General features: G+C 45.3%; 1 protein-coding gene across 1 annotated transcript in view; it reads right to left on the bottom strand.

Annotated features, from left to right (window-relative positions):
• LOC149461700 (potassium voltage-gated channel subfamily E member 2-like) overlaps nt 1–24,544 on the bottom strand; it is a 169,437-nt gene that overhangs the window by 32,883 nt on the left and 112,010 nt on the right. Inside the window, exon 3 of the mRNA XM_089677946.1 lies at nt 16,075–16,152. The gene's annotated coding sequence lies outside the window, so the exon portion shown is untranslated. The remainder of the gene's footprint in view (nt 1–16,074; nt 16,153–24,544) is intronic.

The following is a 24,544-nucleotide window of genomic DNA, read 5'->3' as shown; positions in this document are numbered from 1 at the left end:
ATTGTAGATGTAAGTCTGGCATCCTTGCATTATAGTCCCCAGTGGTCTTCAGTTTAATGGCTGCAGGAAGTATCGTTGCGATTAGGCTGAATGGAATGCTGACGTGGGTGGTTCCTGTTATCTTGGCCGGGTATTTAAAGAGCTATCGTCACTGTGATTGACAGCCCTGATGAAGTCACGTGATATTGTGACGTAACGCGTCGGCGTAGCGCGGTGACGTATTTCCGGCGTGGCGGCCATCTTGGTACACCTGTGGATTCAGCTGTACACCCAACTCATATACACATATCCTCAATTGAGAGCATGAGGGTTTAATGTGGACTGGCTGCTACGTGAGTTATTTTATTATACATGTGATGTTCCTATGGTATAATAAACCTTACTGCACTATGGGAGGATCCGTTTGTTTTGTTCTGGGAAAGTGATATTTCATCTACACTTGAAGAAGAGCTGAGTGGGAATATTGTATCCTGAGAAGTGGTTCTGGAGTGCCTTGGTGCCTGGAGGATCTGTGAGAGGGATCCATACTGCTCTGTGACCCGCAAGGGTCGAAGAGTTGAGGTGAGAGGCTAATCCAGAAGGTGGTTGGATTCACAAGTTATCTACACTCAGATACCTGCACGGTTTTTTTTGTTTCACCTGTGGTCACCTTACAGTATATTGGAAACACAATTCTACCAAAATCATTAATTTTTTCACCTTTAATATTCCAATATTGGACTTTTTTCTCTTAATATTTCATTATTGGACTTTGAGTTTGCGTATATTATTTAGATATTATTTCACTTCACATTGTGCACGTGTGATGTTATATATGTATGTGTTTTCATGCACATGCGTATTGATTTAAGTTTTGCGTTTTGTTATTATTTTTGTGTTATCACTTAGCACCTTTTATTATATTTATTATTATTGTTTTTTGTTTTTTATTCTATTCCACATTCACTTTAATTAGTTTGAATGTAGCACAGCATTTATATGGTTTTTATTGTCAATATATTGATTTATGTCATTGTATTCCACATTCACTTTAATTTTTGAATGTAGCGCAGCATTTATTAGGTTTATAATAACTCCCTTATATCAGGAGGGCAGTATTTTCAACAGGAAATCAAAATCAAGAACACGGGGACATGACCTTAAACTAACTGGAAGAAATATCAAAATTAATCTCAGAAATTACTTTTTTACTGAAAGAGTAGTTGAAGCTTGAAATAACTTTCCAACAGAGGTAGTGAGCCAGTCAACAGTACAGCTTCAAACATGCGTGGGACAAGCATAGATCTATAAACACAAAAAATGTTACAAGAAAAGAAAAACAAAACCCCCCAAAAATCTAAACAAACAAAAACACAACCCCCCCCCCCCCCAAAAAAAAAAAAAACAGGCAGACTCAATGGACTGCTCTGTCTTTTTCTGCCGTCACTTTTCTATGTTTCTATATCAACGATGTATCTAATAGGGATGAGGTTTGGGTTCACCACTACCATGGGTTTGGGGAAGAACAAGTGTGTTTGAAATGACCAGTTGTGGAGAATTAATGTGGAAGTTTACCAGACTGAATTCTTTGCACTACCTGACCTTTCAGCAGGGTATAATGCCCAATAACTGTTTTTTTTGTTATGTGCCAGATCCCTAACTATAAAAGGGTGGATACCCAGCAGCCTTTTGTCAGTATGTGTTGGAGGAGTATAGGGAACGCTGACAGTCTGTGTAAGGCAATATTGCTGCTATAAAGAGCTCTTTTAATCATTTTTAGGCTTGCCATTTTGTGTATGTCAGCAATAACTGTAGTTTCTGTTGAAGTACTGGACCTTGCAGTCTTTTTATTTTTTTTATTTAATGTCACGTTTATGCATATTTTATTTTCTGCTAGGTTAAAAAATGCATTGAGGTTTAGTAGCTCAGGGTATATTTGATGGCATCGTATCATTCAGGTGTGGCAAAGTAAATAAGCACTAAAGTACCACATATTTATCCCCTTATTCCACTATAGCAGGTATACTGCTACAGAGCAACACCTGTGCTCAGGATCACGTATATATATATGGCATTCTGCATTTCCGGGTAAGGGCGCACACACCCTACCCGCGCCGCCATTTGTGGCCATGGATGTCAATCACCGGGTTCTGGCCGGTAATTACCGAGCATCTCCGAGGGGGAGGAAGATTGTTTTGTTTCCAAATAATCTTCCTCTCTGTCAGCTCAAGGACAGCCATCCCGATCAGTGTGCTTTCAGTGAAGAACACACCCCCCCTTCCCCTAGTAAAACACTCCCAGCACACAGTTAACCCTTTGATCGCCCCTCACATTAACCCCTTCCTGCCCAGTGTCATTAGTACAGTGTCAGTGCTGTTTTTTAGCACTGATCACTGTATTGGTGTCACTGGGGTGTCAGTGACACCAAGTTAGTTCACCCCCAGTGTCAGAATGTCCGCCACAGTCCCTCTAAAAGTTGCTGATTGCCACCATTACTAGTAGAAAAAAAAAATCCCATTATCTATACCGACATTTGTAAACATTAGAAGTTTCACGTCAACTAATTAATTTACACGTATTGGGTTTTTTTTTTAGCAAAGACATGTCGCAGAATACATTTTCGCCTAAATTTATGACAAAATGTGATTTTTTTTTTTTACATTTTTTTTACTAGACATGTTTAACCACATGCCGCCCAGCCACTGTATAAATACGGCGGCAGGGCGGCACGGGCAAGCAAAACCACAATTTAAAACAGGTAGGGGCCGTGCGCGAGGCGCGCCGCCGACCTACCTGTCCCACCGATCACAGCCGTCGATGTCAGTCGCCGGGTCACAGCCGGTCATTGCCAGCTATGTCCCGGCGATCGGCGTCAATCGCTGACAGAGAGCACAGCTGCAGTAGCTGTGATTTCTGTCAATTCCCTGACAGCTCCAAGACACGCTGATCGGGACAGAAGAGTTTCTCTCTCCTGATCAGCAGTGTTCCCTGCAGTACACACCCCCGCCCCCTAGTAAAACACTCCCCTCACACAGTTAACCCTTTCCCTGAAAATAAACTTAACCCCTTCCTCCCCAGTGTCATTAGTACAGTGTCAGTGTTTTTTTTTTGCACTGATCACTGTATTGGTGTCACTGGGGATGTCAGTGACTCCAAGTCAGTACCCCCCAATGTCAGAATGTCCGCCGCAGTCCTGCAGTCCCGCCATAAGTCACTGATTGCCGCCATAAGTCACTGATTGCCGCCATAAGTCGCTGATCACCGCCATTTTTAATATAAAAAAAACCTAAAAATCCCAGTATCTTTCCTGCCATTTGTAAACGCTATAGCTTTCACGTAAACCAATTAATTTACACAGATTGGGTTTTTTTTTTTTTAGCAAAGACATGTCGCAGAATGCATTTTGGCAGAAATTTATGACTAAATTTGATTTTTACTTTTTTTTTACTGGACATGTTTTATAGCAAAAAGTCCAAAATATTGTTTTTTGTCTTCAAAATTGTCAGCCTTTTTTTTTTATAGCGCAAAAAATAAAAACCGCACAGGCGATCAAATACCACCAAAAGAAAGCTCAATTTGTGGGGGAAAAAAAAGGATGTAAATTTCATTTATGTACCGTATTGCATGACCGCGCAATTGTCCGTTAAACTAGCACAGCACTGTATAGCAAAAAAATGGCGTAAATTGCAGTATCTATACCATAGTTTGTAGACGCTATAACTGTCACACAAAGCAATCAATATACACTTATTGGGATTTTTTTACCAAAAACATGTAGCAGAATACATTTTGGCCTAAATGTATAACCAACTTTGAGTTTACTATATATTTTTTATAGCTGAAAGTAAAAAATATTGTTTTTCTTCAAAATTTTTTTGTTTATAGCGTGAAAAATAAAAAGCGCACAGGTGATCAAATACCACCAAAAGAAAGCTCTATTTGTGTGAAAAAAAGGACGTAAATTTCGTTTGGGTGCAGCATTGCATGACTGCGCAATTATCATTTGATTTAGTGCAGCGCCGAGTAGCAAAAAGAGGCCTGGTCATTAAGGGGGGTAAGTCCTCTGGAGGTCAAGTGGTTAAATTGCAAAAAGTCCAAATATTTTTTTTTCTCAAAATTGTCGGTTTATAGCACAAAAAATAAAAAATGCACGGGAAATCAAATACCACAGAAAGAAAGCTCAATTTGTGGGGAAAAAAGGACGTACATTTCATTTGGGTGCAATGTTGTATGACCGCGCAATTGTCAGTTAAAGAAATGCAGCGCTGAAACACAAAAAATGGCCTGGTCATGAAGGGGGGGTAAATCCTCAGGAGGGCAAGTGGTTAAAAATGTCAGGCAGGCCCACAGAGAGAGGCAGAGGCCATGTAGAAGCAGGTGAAGAATAGCAGTGAGGGAGAATTTCGTCCAGGGGCAGGGGCAGCTTGCAGAGATCTGAAAAGTGCAGCCATCCTAACCCATCTGGTCCCACAGGTACTAGCCACTGTTATAACCAGGGCTGGTCCAGAGAGCAGTGTAGGCCTTTTTTAACATATCAGCTGCCAACAGCACCATTGTGGTCTGCAGCCTCTGCCTGCAGCTAATCAGATGTGTACAAAAAACAGCCATTTGGGTACCACAAGCATGATGAAACACATGGCTCTGCACTATAGTTCACTGGAGCAGCACCTAAATATGATAAGTCAGCACCAAAAGGCCTGAACTCTCCCTCATTCCTAAATTTCTGCACATCCCCTCCCCCCACAAACACACAACTTTTTCTGCTGCATATGCTGCAACATCTGTAGCCTCTGGGAAAGAAGCCATGGAAGGGGCTTCAGAGGTTTGGGATATCTCTTGTCAAGCAAGAAATACAGTAGAGTCATAGGGCCACACTGAGAAGAGTAAATGACGGCTTGAACTTCTGCAGAGGTCAGAGGTTCACTGCTCCAGTACTGCAAAGGTGCCATACAATGTTTCTGCAGCTGGACCTCAGCTGCCAAATTTCTAATATTTACTGCAGTGAAAAATTTTGCATTGGGAAGTTTGTGGCCACAAATATTTGTACAACCACTGAACACTATTTGCTGCTATTGTCTCTCAGATAATACACTCTATTGTCTATCTGCCTCAATTCTCCTTATGTTGCAGTCTAACTAGGCTGCTTACATATTGTCCAGCCACTATACAATATTTGTGGCTATATATTTGAAGATAAAATCTGCCTTATCTCTCCCTCCTATATTTCACCCTAACCAAGCTGCTTGTATACTTTCCCATCACTGTACAATATGTTTGGCTTTTGTCTCTCAAATAATACACTTGAATGTTCATTGCAAGATAAAACCTGTCCTGTTTCTCTCTCTTATATTGTGGCCTAACCAAGCTGCTTGAATACTTTTCAACCACTGTGCAATATTTGTGGCTTTGTATCTCTGAAAAAGCACACTGTAATGTTTATTTCAAGATAAAATCTGTCCTGTTGCTCCTTCTTACATTGTAGTCTTACCAAACCTCTTACAAACTGTACAGCCACTGAACAATATTTCAGCCTAACCAAACTGCTTGCATACTTTCCCATCGCTGTACAATATTTTTGTCTTTTGTCTCTCAAACAATTCACTTGAATGTTCACTGCAAGATAAAACCTGCTTTGTCTTTCCCTCTTATATTGCGTCCTAACCAAGCTGCTTACATATTGTCCAGCCACTGAACAATATTTATGGCTCCCAAACATTGCTCTCTAATTTCTTGCTAAGCTGTAATAGGCCTGAATGCTGCTGGGTGTAGCATTTCTCTGAATGTAGCTGGGATTTTATGTGTGCAGAGAGGAACAATGGGATAATCTGCAAGTAGCTGGACCAGATTTAGCAACTCTGGCTTGGGAGGTGGCTGCTGTGGTATGCTTGGTAATGTTCCAGATCATCTACATCCTTGGAGTGTCGGTGTTGCTGTGGATGTTCAGGATAGGATGGGACTGGGCAATAAAGGGGAAGTGGTGAGGAGTATGACATTTCCAAGGGAAAAGTCAGACAGAGAGGAAAGAGGAGGAGAAATCACTACTGAAAGTAATAAAGTCTAACTTTTTTTATTATTAACCACTTACCTGCCGATGCGGGTGGACGTTTCTAAATGCCCCCCCCCCTGCATCCATTGCCTGTGCGTGGTCCCTGGAAGTGTGCGGCAGAGACCGCTGTATGGGACTTCTGTGTGAGGTCCTGATTCATGTGATCACTGATTGGCCAATCAGTGATCACATGAATAGTAGTAAACAAGATGTCACTTCCTGACATCATTGCTTACTACTTGTGAAATCTGTGAATGATCACAGAGGTCACATGGTGCAGAGCTATTCACAACAGCCATGTGACAAGCTGTGACCAATCACAGCTCTCACAGTATTTCTCAATGGCTGCAGGAATGCAGCCAGAGGGAAGGAGAAATGATTGATTTTACAGTAAAAATTGTAAAAAAAGAAAAAAAAATCTTCATCACCCCCCACAAGTTGTACAGTGTCAATATGGTGACACTGTACTGCTAGGGTGACAGTATGTTAAAAAAAACATAAATAATAATATTAAAAAAAATAAAAATTTTAAAACATTTTTTGAAAAATTGTAATTTTTGGTTATAAACTAATTTGGGTTATATATATTTTTTTTTTTTAAAGATAGATGAATACATTTTGGCCAAGATTTATGAAGAAAGATTATTTATTTGCAAAATTTTATAAGAAAAACACTTTTGTTCCAAATGTTTGGCTTTTTCATTTATATAGCAAAAAAATAAAAATCCCAATGATGAATAAATACCACCAAAATAAAGTTTTATTTGTCTCACAAAAATGCTAAAAAATTAATATGGGTACAGTGGTGCATGACCGCGCAATTGTCATTCAAAGTGTGATAGCACTGAAAGCTGAAAATTGGTCTGGACTGGAAGGGGGTGAAAGTGTTCGGACTTGAAGTGGTTAAGGAAGGATTTATACATTTCCGTTACATTCTCCTTTATCTTCACATTTAGTTTGGTACCTATAGACACTGGTTTTGACCATGAGGTGATGATACCTACTGGAGAAATGAAGCTTGAGCTTGAAGCTATTCTTTAGACTGGGGTCTTATAAGTACAGTAAATGGTTTGGTTTATGTCTTTAAAAATATCTTTTTTGCGCTATCACTTTTCTCTTTTAAATTTTGTTTCCTCTTTAATTTTGTAATCCTGAAAGAAAAAACATATGTGGCACAAGTACTTTTTAAGGGGGTTGTAGAGAAAAATGTGGAAGCATGGGGCTGTAATAGCAGTGATCTCTAGCAGTCTCATGTAATATGTCTCCAGTTTATGCAGTCTCAGACCATCTCCTGTTGCATGTCTGCTGTCTTTGATCTTATTCTGTCCATATCTACAGCATTTTCTAAAGCATTTGACCATCTTCTGTGACATTACATTTACATAACGCTCTCTGTGACCCTTTTGTAATCTCATGAGCCACACTTGAGGCCCACTACATCAAGTAAGTTGACCACTGCTGTTAGACTGTATATAAACAATGTAAAACAAGAATTATGTACCCACTTTTCCAAAAATGACAAAATGTGAAACAATAGATACACATCCAGTTCTCAAAATGTGATGATAACCATCCAGTTCTCCAGATATATGTGTGTTGAAAAAAAAATGAAATGATCTTTGTGCGTCTGATCGCTCCTTCACTGCTGTGAACTCAGTCAAATCCAGTATAATACCCTGTGCTTTATGTCCAGATGAAAAAACTCTCACCTCTGGTTCACATATATGTGGCCATGCAGGCCGCGTTTTGCATGGGCACAAGAGCCCATTCATTTGAATGGACTCCCGTGCCCTGTGACACACAGGGAAGAAGTCCCTGCACTCCTTTTGAAAATGCAGCCCGCACGGGAACCTCGGTTCCCAGTACGGTTGCGTTTTTCAGTGCGGGCGGCGTGCCATTAGAATTAATGGCACCCGCCCGTGGGTCCGCATTCCTCTGTGCACGTGGTGCGGCTGCACGGATTTTCGTGTGGATCCACAGCACCACCCACACATATGTGAACCAAGCCTTAAGGTCTATATGGCCTGTAAAAGAGCGTCACGACAAGCCTGACTTCTCTAACTGGTTTTAATTTGAAGTTATTCATTTTTCAAAGAACACAACAAAATAAAAATGCTAAAGCTGGGTTTTAGTTGGTTTCTTACAGCTTAGAAACATCTACTGATAGTTTGCAGGCTGCCAAGATCTGCTCTAATTGAAAAATAAAATGTCTTATTGACATCTTTGGAGGCTGACACAAGCATAGGGTGGGAGGCAGGAGGGGCAGCTACCCTGGGCGCAGGGTTTACATAAAGGGGAGGGGGGGCACGTTATTTCCTGCTGAGCTTCAGGTCTGGAGCACAGCAGTCTGCATACTGAGTGCCATGGTCCTTCGGGAAGCCCAGGAGCTGAAAGGTTCACTAAAATCCCTCCATTGCAGGCAACACAGTTCTCCGACATTCTGTCCTACTCCCTCTCATTGCCACTAAGCACCCACGCACAAAAAACATTCAATCTACTGGCTGCTGTCCTCCCAAGTCCCCCAGAAACCAAGCACCCCCCACCGTGGTTTCAGTGTCAGTGTCAGGGCTCCAGGTATGACCAGAGGTATGTGAACTGACGCAGTGCAACGCAGGCTTCAGATATGTTATAAACAATATAATTTATTAATACTAACAATACAAAACGTAGTGCAATACTAAAACATAAACACAGTGCAAACGAACCAAACCAAGCCACCCACAGATAACAATACATACAATGCAAGCGTAGTCAGGCAGCCCGGGTCAATAACAGTCGGGCAGGTAGGAACAGGAGGAGCAGGCAGAGACTAGTCAGGTCACGAGCCGGGTACAGCAACTAACGGGCAGGTAGGTACAGGGGGTCAGGCAGAGAATGGTCGGGGTCACAAGCCAGGGATCAAACAGGAGAAGACAGCAGAGGTCAGGATCAGGCAGGGTAGGCAACGAGTAAGTCAGGCAGGAACAGGAATGCAGGTAACAAGATACAGGGGCCCATGGAAAAACACACACCAAGGCCCAGACTGCAGGTCTGGCCATCCCTTAAATACACCTCCGTAATCGGCTTCAGGTGTTTGGCTGACTGCAGGGTTGAGTCTCTGATTGCTGAGAGCACCCGCTGGCCAGCTCTGTTACTGCAGCCCACAAGGCAGGTGAGTCCCACCATTATTGGCAAGTCCATTCCTGACAGTACCCCCCCCCCCCTCATGGAGCGGCCTCAGGATGCTCCAAACAGTCCTAGCTGGGCAAAATGTTCCACCGCCCGGGTCTGGGAACTGGCGAGATATCAAAGACTGGCACATCGGGCAGGACTCCGGGCAGAGGCACATTGGGCTGGACACCGGGCAGAGGCACATCGGGTTGGACACCGGATCACCAGGCGGAGCAGCAGGCACCGGATCACCAGGCGGAGCAACAGGCGCCGGGCCCCCAGGCGGAGCGCCGGGCGCCGGGCCCCCAGGCAGAGTGGCGGGCGCCAGGCCCCCAGGCAGAGTGACAGGCATCGGGCCCCCAGGCGGAACGGCGGGCACCGGGCCCCCAGGTGGAGCAATGGGCACCGGGCCTCCAGGCGGAGCGCCGGGCGCCGGGCCCTCAGGCGGAGCGGCGGGCGCTGGGCCCTCAGGCGGAGCGGCGGGCACAGGGCCCCCAGGCGGGGCGGCAGGCACTGGGCCCCCAGGCGGAGCGGCGGGCACCGGGTCATCAGGCACGACGACAGCGGGCATCGGGTCACCAGGCATCAGGTCATCTGGCAAGGCAGTGGGCACCGAGTCACCAGGCACAACAGTGGGCTCCGAGTCAACTGGCATGACCGCGGGCACTGGGTCAGACATTGGATCGTCTGGCTCGACAGCGGGCATCGAGTCACCAGGCATCAGGTCATTTGGCTCGACAGCGGGCACCGCGTCATCTGGCAAGGCAGTGGGCACTGAGTCACCAGGCACGACAGTGGGCTCTGAGTCAATTGGCACGACAGCGGGCACCGGGTCATCAGGTACCGGATCGTCTGGCTCGACAGCGGGCACCGGGTCATCAGGTACCGGATCGTCTGGCTCGACAGCAGGCACCGGGTCATCTGGCGCTGGATCATCTGGCTCGACAGCGGGCATTGGGTCACCAGGCATGACAGTGGGCACTGGGTCATCAGGCATGGGATCGTCTGGCTCGACAGCGGGCATCGGGTCACCAGGCATGACAGCGGGCACAGGGTCATCAGGTACCGGATCATCTGGATCGACAGTGGGCGCCGGGTCATCTGGCATTGGATCATCTGACTCGACAGCGGGCATCGGGTCACCAGGTATGACAGCGGGCACTGGGTCATCAGGCATTGGATCGTCTGGCTCCACAGCGGGCATCTGGTCACCAGGCATGACAGCGGGCACTGGGTCATCAGGCATCGGATCGTCTGGCTCGACAGCGGGCATCGGGTCACCAGGTATGACAGCAGGCACCGGGTCATCAGGTACCGGATCGTCTGGCTCGACTGCGGGCATCGGGTCACCAGGCATGACAGCGGGCACTGGGTCATCAGGCATTGGATCGTCTGGCTTGACAGCGGGCATCGGGACACCAGGCATGACAGCGGGCACTGGGTCATCAGGCATTGGATCGTCTGGCTCGACAGCAGGCATCGGCTCACCAGGTATGACAGCGGGCACTGGGTCATCAGGCGTGATAGGATCATCAGGCTGGATCAGTTCATCAGGCTGGGTGCAGACATCAGGCTGAAGTGCGGGTGCCGAGGCACCAGGCTGAACCACGGAAGGCAGGTTCTCAGACGGCAGGCTCACCGGTTTGGATACTGGCAGGATGGTACTGGTTGGAAAGAATTTTCGCTTTTTTCTGGTTTTAACTACTGGAGCACTGCAAGTAAACGCAGGTCTGCAAACGAATGGAGCAGCTGAAGACAGAGAAGAGCTGGAAGATGGAACAGAGGAGGGAGCAGCCGCCACAGCGGACCTCTCCAAAGGGCCAAAGAAAGGATAGGTGCAGCGAGTGGGAGCAGGGGACTGGTATGTGGTAGTTAGCAGAGTATACTGGGCCGTCACTGGGGGTGCTGTCGGGGATGTAGGAAGAGTGCCTTGAGTGGAGGAATGACGTTGCAAGCTGACTGAGGCTGGGTGCAACAAGTCTGACCATGTCTGCAGTATGGGTTGAACAAAGCTGAGCTTACACAAAGCCTGTCTGGTCAAAGACTGCACTGCGTTTATACAATCCCTTAATACCTGTGGTGAACATGCAGCATAATGCTCCAAGAAGCAATCCACATCATCCTCTAATAACCATACCAGGGACTCTACCTGGTCTGCACTAAATGGTGGCAAAAAGTAATTCCTGCTTTCAGGGGTACCAGATGAAGCCAATTCTACACAAACCTGAATCAAAGGTTGCACCTCAGAGAACTCTGTGCCCTGATCTACTAGAACATGAGCGATTTGTATACATTCTAGCAGTTGATCCCGGGTATACTCCTTCAGCGTCTGATAAGCATATTCTCTGTCATCAAAAACCAGCAGCGACAAATACACAACCTCATCAAGATCCATCCTTCCCAGCAACAAACCAAGATGGCTTCCCTGTGCAGCCACTTCTGGTCAGGATTGGCCTTGGTGTAATGTCAGGGATGCGGGTGTGACCAGAGGTATGTGAACTGACGCAGGGAAACGCAGGCTTCAGATATGTTATAAACAATATAATTTATTAATACTAACAATACAAAACGCAGTGCAATACTAAAACATAAACACAGTGCAAACGAACCAAACCACCCACAGATAACAATACATACAATGCAAGTGTAGTCAGGCAGGCCGGGTCAATAACAATCGGGCAGATAGGGACAGGAGGAGCAGGCAGAGAGTAGTCAGGTCACGAGCCGGGTACAGCAACTAACGGGCAGGTAGGTACAGGGGGTCAGGCAGAGAATGGTCGGGGTCACAAGCCAGGGATCAAACAGGAGAAGACAACAGAGGTCAGGATCAGGCAGGGTAGGCAACGAGTAAGTCAGGCAGGAACAGGAACAGGAATGCAGGTAACAAGATACAGGGGCCCATGGAAAAACACACACCAAGGCCCAGACTGCAGGTCTGGCCATCCCTTAAATACACCTCCGTAATCGGCTTCAGGTGTTTGGCTGACTGCAGGGTTGAGTCTCTGATTGCTGAGAGCACCCGCTGGCCAGCCCTGGTACTGCAGCCCACAAGGCAGGTGAGTCCCACCATTATTGGCAAGTCCATTCCTGACAGTCAGATTTACTCAAGCAGTCCTTCCCAAGCTTGGTTGCAGAGTGGTGAGTTGAAAGCTACAGCAAGCTGCAGACTGGGGATCCTGTAAGCGGCAAGTGAGGAGCTGAGCCCAACAAAATGTAAGCAGGAGGAGGATATACGGTTGTGCCAGGTGGATGTGTGTGGCCAGTATGTCACTCCTCTCTCTGCTCTCCTGAGGAAGACTGCTCAGTTCAGGTTGTGTGTGACAGCCAGGAGCAGTTCACAACCTGCAAAGTGAAGGCCAACTGAGGCCTGACTCATGAAGAGATGAACTGGGTCCTGAATATGGAGCTCTGCTGACATATATTGCTCCTCAGTCACCTCCCTCTCCGCTGCCCTACATACTGATAATTATCCCTACCAAATTACCTCAGCCCCTTCAGTTGCCTCCTCTTCCCCATGACAGATATTTCTTCCTTAAGGGCTGCCTTATTCCCTGCTGACATTCCTCTTCGTCCATCTCATCTTCTTGTTGACAGACATACTGGATTCTTTACTACCCTACCAGGGGCGGACTGACCATTTGGAAACTCGGGCACTGCCCAAGGGCCCAGGGTCAGTAGGGGGCCCCATGAGATCCCCTGGTACCTTTTTCATAGGCTTTTTTGAGTTTGGGCAAGGACACAGGGGCCCCATGATCCCCTATTGTCCGGGGGCCCCATGAGTTGTCAGTCCGCCCCTGTACCCTGCTAATAGCACATTGCTCCCTGGCTGCCTTACCTTGCCTCTGCTGACATACATCCTTCTTCAGCCAATGCACTGTCATCCTGGCTGCCTCTCCCCCTCACTGACATAGAATACATGCTTCCTTCCCTGACCAATTTATCTGATTTCTCCCCATTCATCCCAAGGCCAGTGACACAGCCCTCCCCAGCTGCCTCACCTCCCCACACTCATTGACAGACATTTCTCCATGACTGCCTCGTCACCCATTAACCACCTCAATCCCTATTGACAGTCAACCCTCTCCAGCTGCCTCACCTTCCCACACCTGCTGACAGGCATTCTATCTTGGTTGGGAAGGGTCTGGCATCTTCACCCTGGACACTGGATGACTTTATCCCGACAATGATTTCTTCACAATGCTCATAGATAAAGAGATGAATGAAGGCTTGTTTTAAAGTGCTTTTACTACTTGTTCACAATAGTGTGTATGATCTTGGCACAGGTTCACTTTAAATTATAAAAGGTCAGTAGTGCTCAATAATCCATTTGACACAATCTCTGATCTCCCACGATCTTGTCCTCCTTGGCACAAATCAATCTTTAACAGATGCTATTCAATGGTATGCACTACTGTCAGGGCTCCGGGAATGACCAGAGGTGTGTGGACCGACACAGGGAAACAGACTTCAGGTATAGCGTGTAAACAAGATAATTTATTAAGGACAACACAAACATAAACGCAGTGCAACAAACCAAACCCAAAACTAACACAAATACATACAACAAGGTGAAACAAACCCAAACCTAAACTGATATATATATATATATATATATATATATATATATATATTAATATATATATATGGAGCACAACGTAGTCAGCCGGGTCGGTAGCTAACGGACAAACAGGGTACCAGGAGCGAGCGGAAGAGTGGTCAGGAATAGCCGAGGTCAGGACAGGCGGAGTTCGTTCAGAGTCAGGATCAAAGCAGGATCAGGCAGGAAGCAGACAGGATGCAGGTACAGGGGCTCATGGGAAACATACACCAAGGCACTGATCAAAGGCCTGGTCCTGCCTAAATACACCTCCTGCAATCAGCCTCAGGTGATGGCCTGACTGCAAGAGTGAGATTCTGGCTGCTGAGAGCACCCGCTGGCCAGCCTTGGTACTGCAGCCCACAAGGCAGGTGAGTCCCACCACCATTGGCGAGTCCATTCCTGACAACTACTGTGCAAGATGTTTGATAGTGTAATAACATTTTTTTAATGAGTATTCTAAAAAACAGAATGCCATTTCCCCTCTTATGTGTTGGTGTTTAAACCAGAGCAGTAATAATAATTTTCTACTCTACAGCTCCATGTTGATTTGTATATTATTATTATTATACAGTATTTATAAAGCGCCAATGGTTCGCTCAGCGCTGTACATTACAAAGGGGGACAGAACATGTGACAGAACAATACCAATACAATGGAAAACATGAGGGGATCGAGGGCCCTGCTCTTTCGAGCTTACAATCTAGGAGGGAGGGGATGGTGGCACAGGAGGAGATAGCTGTGGGGGATGGAGTGGTAGGAAGAGTGGAGGAGGTCGGCAAGTTAGCAGGGGGTGGGGTAGGCTTCCCTGAAGAGATGGGTATATCTCACAATCCTCACAGCTGCCAGAGTACATTCTCTCCACATGTGCCTTGTTCTAGCTCCTGACACATTTCGTCCCATCGTGACTTTCTCAACACAAATATATCTGGAGAACTGGATGGTTATTGTCACAGTCTTAATGACTGGTGGGTTATTTCTCTTTTCACCTTTTAATTCCTTTTTGGATGGTTGTTCATTGTTTTACATGTTTATGTACTGTTTACACTTTAAGTTGTGGGGATATTGATCTGGTCAATTGATAGAGGGCCATTAGTTAAAGAAATTGCGCTATGCACATTGAATATAGGTATAGCAAGTCTTTGTTACACTTGTAGCACCTCCTAGCCCTGCTGCTAGGTAAATTTCGTTTTTGGGCTTCTGCTGTTATCATAGGAGCCAGAATTGCTTGGTTTGGTCTGGTTGAGACTCCTCAGGCTGGGAATTTGTTTACCTCTACCTGACTCTGTGAGATGTTTGTAGAGATTAGGGAGGAAGGATTCAAATACTCAACCTGAATAATTAGTAAGGCCTATCCAATCCCAGGGAGGTGTGCTCAGAAGGTGAACAGGTTCCTGTTAAAGAGGCTGTAGTTCACGGCCGATTGTTGCCTACCCCTGGAGTCCTCCTGAAATGAATGCTTGATTTCTTCTGGGGTTTTCTGTAAGGATTGACTAAGGGCCAGAATCCTGTGAGTAGAACTACTTGTGCTACCTACTTCTGCATGGTCTTCAGTTGTGCACCCCCAGATCATACAAGTTAATTTGTCCTGGTACAACTGCTACTGTTCGAGAAGTGTCTTCCTCAAGCTGTAATAAGCATTTTGAAGTATCCTACACCCTGATTCCCTCCACTGTTACAGTTCATTCAGCAATAACTTTAAAAAAAAAAGTCCTCCCCTGGACTGCTTTATTGAGCTGGAGTGAGTAGAGTGCTGCTGTGGGCCTGGCTGCTTTTGCACTAGTCTTGGGAAAGAGCCAATGGGTGCACGTAACACTTATAGCAGCACCTCAAAAATTTTCAGTATTTTGAATAGCGCAAAATCTTCCACTTACAGTTGTGATCAGCCTACGCATCAAGATAAGGTATAGTCATTGAAATGCGACCCATGTGGTATTTTCATGATCTTCTGCATGATTTTTTCATTTGTGCAAACAAAAGTGTAATTTTCAATCACAAAAGCCTTTATTGCACAGGCCAGCTGTTTTGAGCACATGTATCTAATGTGAGTTTAATCTACAATTATTTCTTGGAGCCTTGACTTTGTGTAGATTTCCAATTGCCAAGTCGCTTGCACCCACTAACATAAGAGTGCAAGCATTTTACTGAGCACCTGCAGGAGTCATCATGAAATATGTAACCAAGTAAAATCTCTCCAGAATGAGCCCTATGTTATCCATAATAACATAATACACAACGTCTAACATCTGATCGCGTGAAAGGATTAGAAGTCCTCATTAATTACGTTAATATAACGACTTACCCAGTCAACAGCCCAGTGATGTCTGATCTCCCTCTGCCTTGCTGGGGAAGTGTAGGTGTCTCAGTAGCACTTACATGCCTGAAAATAAAGGAATTTCCCAGATTTTATTTAATCCTCACATCATATGGCTAATCCCACTCTTGAAGTTATTTGAATAAGTCACTGCGACAAGGCATCCAACATCTCATAGCTCTAGAGAGTTTTAAAGTGGCTGCATTAAATCGATTGAGCAATACTAAGAGGGTAAAATGTGCATTACATGTATTGATTGCACAATGAATTCATGTGGTGATGTTCATAAAACTGGAAAAACAGCTTTATAAAGAGCAGATTTACATTGAAGAATGTCCATGAAGATTAGATTGAGATCATCTAGTTTCTTATGATCTTTATATACTGTATGTCCTCGCATCTTCCAACGGACTAAAAATTTTCATTCGCAAAAGGAATAGAAGGTCTTATCAATATGTTTGTAAAGATAACATGTCAGTTTGGTGTAAATAATGATATCTGCCATAACTTTATGACCGGCCATCTAATATTGAGTTGGTCCCCTTTGTGCCATCAAAACAACCCCTTTTGCTGCCAAACAGTCCTAACCCATCGAGCCATGGACTCCACTAGACCTCTGAAGGTATACTGTCACCAAGCTGACAGTAGCTGATCTTTTAAGTCCCGTAAGTTGCCACGTGGGGCCTCCAGGAATCAGACTTTTTTCCAGCACATCCCACAAATGCCGGATTGGATTTAGATCTGCAGAACCTGGAAGCCAAGTCAACACCTCAAACCCCATGTTGTGTTCCTCAAACTATTCTTGAACCATTTTTTGCAGTGTGGCAATTTCTGCTGAAAGAGGCCACTTCCATAAGGGAATACCATTTCCATGAAGGAGTGTACTTGGTCAGCAGCAATGTTTAGGTAGGTGGCACGCAGGGGCGGACTGACAATTCATGGGGCCCCCGGGCAATAGGGGACCATGGGGCCCCTGTGTCCTTGCCCAAACTCAAAAAAAGCCTATGAAAAAGGTAACAGGGGCATCTCATGGGGCCCCCTACTGACCATGGGCCCTCGGGCGGTGCCCGTGTTTCCAAATGGTCAGTCCGCCCCTGGTGGCACATGTCAAGCAGCATGCACAGGAATGGCAGGACCCAAGGTTTCCCAGTAGAATATTGCACAAAGCATAACACTGCCTTCACGGCTTGTCTACTTCCCATACTGCATCCTGGTGCCCCCTTTTCCACAAGCGACAAACATGCACCCGCTCATTCACATGATGTAAAAGAAAATGTAATTCATCAGACCAGGCTATCTTTTTTCACTACTCTGTGGTCCAGTATTCAAGCTCATGTGCCCATTGTAGCAGTTTTTGGCTGTGGACACGGGTCAGTATGAGACTAGTGACCGGTCTACGACTGCACAGCCCCATTCACAACAAACTGTGATGCCAATTTTTTCTGCTTTCAACACATCAACTTCAGAGAAAACATTTTCTACCCCAGAACCAGACAACCGCGCTGTAGCTGATCATCGGCTATAGCGCAGTAGGGAACTAGTTAATAGCCAAAAAGTCAAAAATATTGTTTTTCTCTCAAAATTGTCGGTCTTTTTTTTTTTATAATGCAAAAAATAAAAAATGCACAAGCGATCAAATACCACCGAAAGAAAGCTAAATTTGTGGGGAAAAAAGGACTTAAATTTAATTTGGGTGCAGCGTTGCATGACCGCGCAATTGTCAGTTAAAGTAACACAGCACCGTAATGCAAAAAATTGCCTCGTCAGGAAGGGGGGTAAATCCTCAGGAGGGCAAGTGGTTAACAAACATAAAAAAAAGAGCTGAACAAAACACGGTAAAAAAGGCTTGTAGAAAAATGCAAAACAAACTACAAAAGGCACTGGAGAATGCATCAAACGCAAAATGCATATATGTGAACTATGTCTCATTCTCTCTTTCACTCTGCCTTTTACTTTGAACCCAAAGAAATAAAAACCCAGTAATAGCTCATGTGTTCCTGATTAACCTGATCTGTTTCAGTAATGAGCATATTGTGGCTGAACCCGTTCACCTGATGAGGATTTACAACTTTAAACCACTGTATGCTTTCTGTTTGAATGTTATTATTTTTGGGGCGCACCTGGAATAGTGTCACTAGAAGTTCACAATAGATTTAAGTTTAATTTTCCTCTGGGCGAGCGGCACGTACTTTATCAGCCTGCTGCGGGATCTTGTTACTACATCCAAACACAAGTCTGCCTGATGGAGCCCGACCTGCCAGTATGGCACTTCATTCCCTGCCATCTGTTCAATTTCATCAACAGGCCCAACTGAGAAACACAGCTGATGTTGATTAAAGAAGAAAATCGTTTTCTTAGTATCCAAAAGAACTCAAGTTTTAATCTACACTGGAAGTAGACGCAGTCCTTAAAAAAAAAAAAAAAACACCTCTTACGGTTATTTGCAAGCTTACTTTACTTGGTGCACCAAAGTCTGATTAGGAAAGAGACGCGCCGCAAATCCAGATCTTATCAGCTGGTGGCCATGCAAGAGGAAATCTCTCCACAGGCAAAATCAATCAAATTCAACCACTTATAGGCTTGGTTTACACACGTTTTGGGGGTACAATACTCAGCTGAACAACATTTTTACCGCCCCCAACCACTCCCCCCTTGTGCTGCAAAGACAGTGGAGAGGAGAGTGCATATGCTGCAGCACATGTGGGCTTGTTGATAAGGGGCCCTTGTTATGGCAAGAAAGCTAAATGTAAAATAAATAAAAAAGTTAAATTAAAAATAAGCTTTAATAAAATAAATAAAAATGATTTAAAATAAAATGTAAAGCACTCCCCCCCTGCACATACACAAATGCAATAGGGGCTATCATTCATCATGTCTCTATCTATCTGTCCATTCAGTTGTATCCGACCCTTGGCGATTGCATGGACCTTCACTCGTGACTTTTTCCATGAATTCTCTTAGCAATTATCTTACAGGGTAGGTTGCCAGGTCTTTCCCCAACCCCTACCATGCAGGAGATCCCACATGACCAGGGATGAAACTAAGACAATTTAGACAAGAGCCAATTAACCTACCAGCATGTCTTTGGAGTGTGGGAGGAAACTGGAGTACCCGTAGGAAACCCACGCAAGCACAGGGAGAACATGCAAACTCCATGGAGGAGGTGCCATGGTCGGGAATTGAACCCATGACCCATTTACTGCACGGCAGATGTGCTAACCACTAAGTCACTGTGCCGCCCATATTCATCACATCACCCATGAAAAATTTTAAGTAGTGTAGTTTGTCACCATTTTGCAGGCACGTGCAGTTTTGAGTCTTGACATGTTTGGTATCTATTTACTTGATTCAACATCATCTTTTATATTTTACCAAAAAACTTGGTATTGTATTGTGTTTGTGTACACAAAAATTCATTTTAATGTATTAGTTCCTGAAAATTTGCATTTGATAAATAGCTATGCAAATGTTGTGTAACATGTAAAATTCCTGCAGCCAACATTTTATTCTCCAGAGCCTCTGCTTTAAAAAAATATACAATATTTGGGGTGCTACATAATTTTAAAGCAAAAAATGCTGATTTTTAACATGTGCTTAAAAAATGCCCTGGACATCAAGTGTTTAACCCCTTGACGCCGACGTAACACAAATATGCGGCCTCACGGACCTGGGCTTTTTTCCGTGGGGCCGCATATTTGCGTACCTGTCTTTGTGTTGGGAGCGCGCCCCTCGGCGCGCTCCCAGCACCGAGACCGCGGTGTCACTGAGAGCACCGGGTCCCGTTCTAACGATCGGGACCTGGGACTCCCGGTCCCGGGTCACATGATCGCTGTGATAGCCTCTGATTGGCTATCACAGTGATCAGTCACTGTGCAGCCCGGCCCCCTTGTTTTTTTTTTTTCTCTCTCTCTATGAATGGAGAAGAGATACATTGTATCTCTCGAACTCCTGTCAGAGAGAAGAAAAAAAAAAAAAAGATAAATAAATAAATATTAAAAAATAAAATAAAAAATAAAAAAAAATACCTAGATCAAGGTTTGATCTAGTTCAGTGCCAGGGTTAGTGTTTAGGTCAGGGTCAGGGTCAAAGGTCAGTATAAAAGGTCAGGGTCAAAGGTCAGGATTTTTAAAAAAAATTGGTATCAGTGTCAGTTAGTGTTAATGTCAGTGTCAGTTAGTGTCAGTGTGTTTTAGGTAAAAAAAAAAAAAGACAAAAACAAAATGCGCACTATGGTTTCTGGACTGTACTACGGGTACAAACAACAAATAACATACACATATATGGTATCGCTGCGATCGTCAAGAGCTGGAGAATTTATTTTGGTTGCTTTTTGGTGGTAGGTTATGGTCGTAACAAGAAACACATAGCTAAATTAAAAAAAAGGATTTTTTTTACTATTTTTGGCCAGTTTTCCTTTGATAATAAAAAAAAGTCAGGAGATATCCATTACCATTTACCACCAAATGAAAGCCCAATTTGTCTTGAAAAAATCAAGGTATAATCCACCTGGATGTGCAAAGTAGTTGTGATGATATGTACGGTTTTGCTATCACATGTCAACGGTGCAGAATTGTGCTTAGGCCTTTAGATTTGTTTTACCCTTAGGCGTGAAGGGGTTAAACCCCTAAAACAGAAAGTAACTATATATGGATTCCTTATAAAAATTGGTGTTTTCATAGAGACTATTTGTAGTATATAAAATGGAATAGCCAAGAAATTTTTATCTGCAGGTATTTCATGTACACGAGAGAGGGACAGTGATGAGATGTGTTTTTAATGAGCCAAGAATATCCACACCTGCAGAATGTTGGATAAATGGAGGTCACAGGTGAATGTAATAAAGGATTGACCTACGTAGAATAACAGAATTCTGAGACATGCTTCTGCAGCTCAGGACTAGTAGACCTAAAATAGGAAGACGTAAAGAGCTAGTTTAGACTGGTATTGACCCTCTGAAGAGGAGTCTGCCATGAATTGCTTCTCAGAGAGCATTTGACAAGCAGTAAGGAGCTGTAGTGTTGCCTCTTCACCACCTGTTTTAACCCCTCACAACAGTGATGGCGAACCTATGGCACGCATGCCAAAGCTGGCACGCAGAGCCATCTCTGTGGGCATGCCAGGAAGAAGAGGAAGATGAGCGCACACGGACCAGCCATCCAGATCTTGTCCACACTGGACCCCCATCAAACTACATTTCCCACATGTCTCTGGGGCCAGGGTGGGTGTGGATGAGAGGAAACGGCTCCTATGCGGATCTGGCACCAGGGGTGATGTAGCCGGGGATGGGCGTGGAAGAGAGGAAGAGGCTCCCACACTGCTCCGGGGCCAGGGGCGATGTGTTCAGCGTGGATGGGAATGAGCTGCTGGGTTGGAAGCCACACCGACACTGCCAGAGGTGAGATTAACTGCTTGCAGTGTCACCCATCAGTGCCCAGCAGTGCCACCCGTCAGTGCTGCCCAGCAGTGCCACCTGTCAGTGCTGCCCAGCAGTGCCACCTGTCAGTGCTGCCCAGCAGTGCCGCCCGTCAGTGCTGCCCAGCAGTGCCGCCCGTCAGTGCTGCCCAGCAGTGCCACCCGTCAGTGCTGCCCAGCAGTGTCGCCCGTCAGTGCTGCCCATCAGTGCCACCCATCAATGATGCCCAGCAGTGTCGCCCGTCAGTGCTGCCCATCAGTGCCACCCATCAATGATGCCCAGCAGTGTCGCCTGTCAGTGCTGCCCAGCAGTGCCACCTGTCAGTGCCCAGAAGTGTCGCCCATCAGTGCTGCCCATCAGTGCCACCCATCAATGATGCCCATCAGTGCCCAGCAGTGTCGCCTGTCATTGCTGCCCAGCAGTGCCACCTGTCAGTGCCCAGCAGTGTCGCCCATCAGTGCCACCAATCAATGATGCCCAGCAGTGCCGCCGGTCAGTGCCGTCTGTCAGTTCCTCCAGTTGGTGCTATCAGTCAGTGCCGCTTATCAGTGCCCATCATTGCTGCATATCAGTGCATCATCAGTGCCTCCTCATCAATGCCCACCAGTGCCGCCTCATCAGTGCTACCTATCTGTGCCGCCTCATCAATACCCATCAGTGCTGCCTATTAGTGCAGCCTCACCAACGCACATCAAAGAAGAAATATTACCTGTTTGCAAAATTTTATAATAGAAGCAAAGACAACCTTTTATGTTTTTTAATTTTTTGCTCTTTTTTCATTTATAGTGCAAAAAATAAAACACCCAGTGGTGATTAAATACCACCAAAAAAAGCTCTATTTGTGTGAAAAAATGAGTGTTGCATGACCACACAATTGTCAAGTGCAACAGCACTGAAAGCTGAAAATTGGTCTGGGCAGGAAGGGGGTAGAAGTACCCGGTTGGCAAGTGGCTAATTGCAGTGTTGGCACTTTGAAATAAAGTTGGTTTGTGTTGCAGTTTTGGGCACTCGGGCTCAAAAAGGTTCGCCATCACTGCCTCAAAACCTGCACCACCATGCTGCAGCCATACTTTGCCCACAGTAGTGAGGCAGTTGCAACAAAGTCCCGTTCATCTAAATGGGTTGTATTTCTAATCTTGAGATTAGTATATTGCAGCCATACAGCACAGACAGGTTGACATTTTTCTACTAAAGCAGAAGAGCAAAATATGTTGGACTCTACAGATACCAATCAGGGTTTAACACATGCATAAAATCATCACTCTAGGTGTTGCGGTGGTTTCCGCCAGGAGACCTGAGGACTGACTTCGAATCTCCCAAGGGGCAGGGAGTTGGGCTTTAAACTAAACCTGAACTTACCTAGTCAGTAGACTGAAAGTATGCAACGGCAATCACCTCCAAAAGCTGTACATTATTCTAGATTTCCTGTTGATTAGAGCCCAGGAACCTGGGCTTTTCTGGTCTGCCAATTTTAACCCACTCTTTGGGTTTACAGCATGGTCCTTCTTCCTCCCACATTATCTTTGTAGGTATTGGCCAGGTTGGTTGCCCATCATAGTGTTGAGCCAATAATTAAGCACAGGCAAGTTCTACAGCCAACTCTTTGAAAATGTTTGGACCCTATAATTTTTCATTCACACATCTAGTGTTGCATTGTGGGAAGTCTGGGAATGTGATGATTAGAGCACATTGGATAAGCTTGAAGACAATGTTAACCCCTTGGCACTGGCGCCTCATGGTCCTTTAAGGAGTTTGTGATGCCAGGAGGTGGGGCAGGGTTTAGAGTCATGCGTTTGCCATGATTGGTTGTCACAGCAGTCACATAATCGGAAATCTCCCGATCACAAGTAGCGATCAGGACCTTTCCATGAAATGCTGGTAAATGTGCCCGGAGCGCACAGGACGTGCGCTCTCGGCACATCTTTACATTGGGTACACAAATATGCGGCCTCTCGGCATTGAGGCCAAGGTGCTGTCGGTGCCAAGGAGTTATATAAAGCCCAGGAGATATAAAGCCCAGCTGTCACATACCTGTATGCAGAGCCTGAGATGACGAGGGTGGCCTCTTGCATAGTCCCCTTCTGAGCATCTCTGGATGTTGAGACAGGGATTGCAAGAGCAAAGGAAAGGCAAGAGCAAAGGTGTAGACACTGTGAGCAAGAACTGGGGAGTGCTGGTACCTGACGAGGACAGGTACAACTGGTGATGCACTGTGAAAACATAGTTGATGGTGGAGTGGGGTCCCAGACCTGGTTAACTAACAGCTGAATACCGAAGTGGAAGGAAACTAGGATGTTCACAGAATCAGAGTCAGGAACAGGCAGAAGTGGGTAACAATTGGGCAGCGAGGTACAGTCACAAGGCAGAAGTGTAGTCAGTAGTCCAGGCTGAGATTGGTAGTAAAGGCAGACAGCAAACATGAGTAGGCAAGTGTAATCCAAGAGGAAGGTCAAAGAGGAAGACAGGTCCATAAAAGCATGAAGAATGCGAACAAGACTAGATCACAGGAACAAAGCTGAAGACCATACAGAAAAGAACTAAGGCAATAATGAATGTACAGAATGTCTTTTATGCTCTAAGGCAGACAGTGTGTCTTAGGCTGATGGCCAGCATCATATTTCTGACACCAACACTAAAGTGTATCTTAAATTGGGGGTGTTGCTAAAAGGGCATCCTTTGACACCGCATCTTTACGGAAGGCTGCCTTCTTTCTACCATTGCCCTTCCTCCTCCCCTGAATGTTGCTTATCCCTTGGCAGAGAGACAGATGTATCACAGGATGTCTGTGCATCAGTTAATCTAAAGGACTCAAGCAGGTATCACGCTCTCAAACAACAAAACAGAAAAATTCCCAGCTTTAACTTGCCAGCCAGCCTGCAAACAAACCGAATTAACCTGTCTAACAGTATGCGTTAAAAACAGGGGTTTAGATAGCATACATTGTAAGCTACAGAGCCACGTCACGGCACCCCAGTATTACTGTTAGACAGGACAATTTGGTTTGTTTGCAGGCTGGCTGGCAAGTTAGAGCTGGGAATTTTTCTT

The sequence above is a fragment of the Staurois parvus genome, unplaced genomic scaffold (assembly GCF_062004578.1).
Source record: "Staurois parvus isolate SC_StPar_1 unplaced genomic scaffold, SC_StPar_1.0 ptg000195l, whole genome shotgun sequence".
Lineage (NCBI taxonomy): Eukaryota > Metazoa > Chordata > Amphibia > Anura > Ranidae > Staurois > Staurois parvus.
Note: the sequence above shows the minus strand (reverse complement) of the source record. Positions and strands in the feature narration are given on the sequence as shown.